Below are 4964 nucleotides of genomic sequence, written 5' to 3'. Positions count from 1 at the left end.
CTAAATGTATAGTGTCTAGAGCCATGGCATCATAATGAGGTGGATTAATTCGGGTGGGACTGTGTAGTACCTCACTGAAGGCCCAGGCCCCAGGCCCAGCGTTTCTGTCTAAATGTATAGTGTCTAGAGCCATGGCATCATAATGAGGTGGATTAATTCAGGTGGGACTGTGTAGTACCTCACTGAAGGCCCAGGCCCCAGGCCCAGCGTTTCTGTCTAAATGTATAGTGTCTAGAGCCATGGCATCATAATGAGGTGGATTAATTCAGGTGGGACTGTGTAGTACCTCACTGAAGGCCCAGGCCCCAGGCCCAGCGTTTCTGTCTAAATGTATAGTGTCTAGAGCCATGGCATCATAATGAGGTGGATTAATTCAGGTGGGACTGTGTAGTACCTCACTGAAGGCCCAGGCCCCAGTCCCAGTGTTTCTGTCTAAATGTATAGTGTCTAGAGCCATGGCATCATAATGAGGTGGATTAATTCGGGTGGGACTGTGTAGTACCTCACTGAAGGCCCAGGCCCCAGGCCCACGGCACGCCACTGTTAACACTTCTACCAAGTCCTGCAGGTTTAACACTTCTACCAAGTCCTACAGGTTTAACACCTCTACCAAGTCCTGCAGGTTTTAACACTTCAGCACTACCAGGCTGAGTCACAAATGGCACTCTATTCACTATAAAGTGCACTACTTTTGTTCAATGGGATTACAGTGCATTTTGGGATGAAGACCCAGTCTTCTTCATCATCTCTGAAAATAAAATATAAAATAGTTTTTGGTTTTAAATGATGAATGATTCCAGTTAACCAATCACACGGAGGTGTTTCCTTTGTTCCAGGAGAAGATAAGACTACAATAGCATACAAATGAAACACAAACCGAATTATTAAAATCAACAGGATGTTGATTATTTGTCTCTGTGTGCTTCTTCTGGAGGAGAGGAAGTGTTACCTCTGGCCAGGACAGCTTAAACTGCCCTTAATGTAGCTGTGTTGTACCTGGAGAGGGGGGGGGGGGGGTTGGGGGGCAGAGAGAGAGACAGAGACAGAGCGAAGATAGCCTGGAGACCCATCTGTTCTCGTGTAATGTCGGTGCTATTTGGAGGCAGGGGAGGTTTGTCTGGAGCAGCTGGTGTCTTTCTCCCTGACCTTTTAACATTCCTCCTCTTGCCATCTGACAGATGTGACAACTTCATTATTTCAAAAGGCCCTGAATAAATAACCAATAGTGAGCACGGATAACCAAGAGCATCAACAAAATATATGTGGTCCACACTGGCACACTCACAAACACACACAAACAAAAACAGACATAAAATGTCAGAGGTGATCTACTAGTGGAGAGTCACACACTCTCTCTCTCTCTCTCTCTCTCCCCCCCACACTCTCTCTCTCCCCCACACTCTCTCTCTCTCTCTCAATTCAATTCAATTTTTCAATTCAAGGGGCTTTATTGGCATGGGAAACATGTGTTAACATTGCCAAAGCAAGTGAGGTAGATATTATACAAAAGTGAAATAAACAATACAAATTAACAGTAAACATTACACATACAGAAGTTTCAAAACAATAAAGACATTACAAATGTTATATTATTTATATACAGTGTTGTAACAATGTACAAATGGTTAAAGCACACAAGTTAAAATAAATAAGCATAAATATGGGTTGTATTTACAATGGAGCTTGTTCTTCACTGGTTGACCTTTTCTTGTGGCAACAGGTCACAAATCTTGCTGCTGTGATGGAACACTGTGGAATTTCACCCAGTAGATATGGGAGTTTATCAAAATTGGATTTGTTTTCAAGTTCTTTGTGGATCTGTGTGATCTGAGGGAAATATGTCTCTCTAATATGGTCATACATTGGGCAGGAGGTTAGGAAGTGCAGCTCGGTTTCCACCTCATTTTGTGGGCAGTGTGCACATAGCCTGTCTTCTCTTGAGAGCCATGTCTGCCTACGGCGGCCTTTGTCAATAGCAAGGCTATGTTCACTGAGTCTGTACATAGTCAAAGCTTTCCTTAAGTTTGGGTCAGTCACAGTGGTCAGGTATTCTGCCACTGTGTACTCTCTGTTTAGGGCCAAATAGCATTCTAGTTTGCTCTGTTTTTTTGTTAATTCTTTCCAATGTGTCAAGTAATTATCTTTTTGTTTTCTCATGATTTGGTTGGGTCTAATTGTGCTGTTGTCCTGGGGCTCTGTGGGGTGTGTTTGTGTTTGTGAACAGAGCCCCAGGACCAGCTTGCTTAGGGGACTCTTCTCCAGGTTCATCTCTCTGTAGGTGATGGCTTTGTTATGGAAGGTTTGGGAATCGCTTCCTTTTAGGTGGTTGTAGAATTTAACGGCTCTTTTCTGGATTTTGATAATTAGTGGGTGTCGGCCTAATTCTGCTCTGCATGCATTATTTGGTGTTCTACGTTGTACACGGAGGATATTTTTGCTAAATTCTGCGTGCAGAGTCTCAATTTGCCTCATTTTATGAATTATTGGTTGGTGAGCGGTACCCCAGACCTCACAACCATAAAGGGCAATGTGTTCTATAACTGATTCAAGTATTTTTAGCCAGATCCTAATTGGGATGTCGCATTTTATGTTCCTTTTGATGGCATAGATGGCTTTGTCTCTCAGATCGTTCACAGCTTTGTGGAAGTTACCTGTGTAGTTTTTTGTGTACTCTAGGGCAACAGTGTCTAGATGGAATTTGTATTTATGGTCCTGGCAACTGGACCCTTTTTTGGAACACCATTATTTCTGAGATTTACTGTCAGGGCCCAGATCTGACAGAATCTGTGCAGACGATCTAGGTGCTGCTGCAGGCCCTCCTTGGTTGGGGACAGAAGCAACAGATCATCAGCAAACAGTAGACATTTGACTTTAGATTCTGGTAGGGTGAGGCCGGGTGCTGCAGACTGTTCTAGTGCCCTCGACAATTCGTTGACTCTACAGCACCAGTCAATAGTTTGAACACACCTACTCATTCCAGGGTTTTCCTTTATTTTAACTATGTTCTACATTGTAGAATAATAGTGAAGACATCAAAACTATGAAATAACACATATGGAATCACGTAGTAACCAAAAAAGCGTTAAACAAATTAAAATATATTTTATATTTGAGATTCTTCAAAGTAGACACCCTTTGCACACTCTTGGCGTTTTCTCAACCAGCTTCATGAGGTTGACACCTGGAATGCATTTCAGTTAACAGGTGTGGCTTGATAATTTCTTTCCTTCTTACTGCGTTTGAGCCAATCAGTTGTGTATTGACAAGGTATTATTATTTTTGTAACTTTTATTTAACTAGGCAAGTCAGTAAACTTCTCTAGGATAGGTTGGACGGTAGCGTCCCACTTGGCCAAAATCCAGGAAAAATGTAGCGCGCCAAATTCAAATATATTACTATAAAAATCAATCTTTCATGAAATCACACATGAACGACACCAAATTAAAGCTACACATGTTGTGAATCCAGCATGTCTGATTTCAAAAAGGATTTACGGGGAAAGCACACCAAACAATTATGTTAGCTCAGTACATAGCCACAGAAAAACACAGCCATTGTAAAGGTAGTCATTGTTGTTCTCCCCCTTAGACGAGGAGGAGCATGGATAGGACCAAGATGCGGATTGAGGGAAATAAGCCATCTTTTAATGACAACAGCAAACAAGACACTACAAAACTACAAAACAACAAACGTGACTAACCTTCAATCGTCCATGTGTGGACACAGGAACAAACACCCACAAAACCCCAGTGAAACCCTGGCTGCCTTAGTATGACTCTCAATTAGAGACAAACGATACACACCTGTCTCTAATTGAGAATCATACCAGGCCGAACACAAAACCCAACCTAGAAATACAAAACATAGACTACCCACCCAACACTCACGCCCTGACCAATAAAGACATACAAAACAAGAGAAAACAGGTCAGGAACGTGACAGCCATTTTCCCAGCAAAAGATAGTAGTAACAAAAATCAGAAATAGAGATAAAATGAATCACTAACCTTTGAACATCTTCATCAGATGACACTCATAGGACATCATGTTACACAATACATGTATGTTTTGTTCGATAATGTGCATATTTATATCCAAACATCTTAGTTTACATTGGCGCTATGTTCAGAAATGCCTCCAAAATATCCAGAGTAATTACAGAGAGCTACGTCAAATAACAGAAATACTCATCATAAACTTTGATGAAAGATACATGTTTATCATAGAATTAAAGATACACTTGTTCCTAATGCAACCGCTGTGTCAGATTTAAAAAAAAGCTTTACGTAAAAAGCACACCATGCAATAATCTGAGACGGCGCTCAGATATAAACAACGTTTCTCCACCATGTTGGAGTCAACAGAAATACGAAATTACATCATAAATATTCCCTTACCTTTGATTATCTTCATCAGAATGCAGTGCCAGGAATCCTAGTTCCACAATAAATCGTTGTTTTGTTCCATAATGTCCATTACTTATGTCCAATTAGCTAATTTTGCTAGCATGTGCTGTACACGTGTCCAAACGCTCGCGCAGATGCAGGCAAACGTCGGACGAAAACTTCTAAAAGTTATATTACAAGTCGAATAAACTGGTCAAACTTAGTAGAGAATCAATCTACAGGATGTTGTTATCATTTATATCCAAATAGGTTCCAACCGTAGAATTCTTTTCAGTCTCTATAAGTGATGGAACGCAAGACGATATCATGACGAAAGCGCGTGACCAGGAACTGGCAATCTGCCAGACCAGTGACTCAAACACCTCCCATCCGGTCCCAAACCACAGCATAAGCTTCATTCCACGTTCTACTGACTGTTGACATCTAGTGGAAGGCATATGAAGTGCAAACAGAACCATATATTACAGGGAATTGAATAGGCGATGACTTTAACAATGACCACTCTCAGAACTTTCACTTCCTGTTTTGATTTTTTCTCAGGTTTTTGCCTGCCATATGA

The sequence above is a fragment of the Salvelinus fontinalis genome, chromosome 32 (assembly GCF_029448725.1).
Source record: "Salvelinus fontinalis isolate EN_2023a chromosome 32, ASM2944872v1, whole genome shotgun sequence".
NCBI classification, from domain to species: Eukaryota; Metazoa; Chordata; class Actinopteri; order Salmoniformes; family Salmonidae; genus Salvelinus; species Salvelinus fontinalis.
This window is presented reverse-complemented; position numbering follows the sequence as displayed.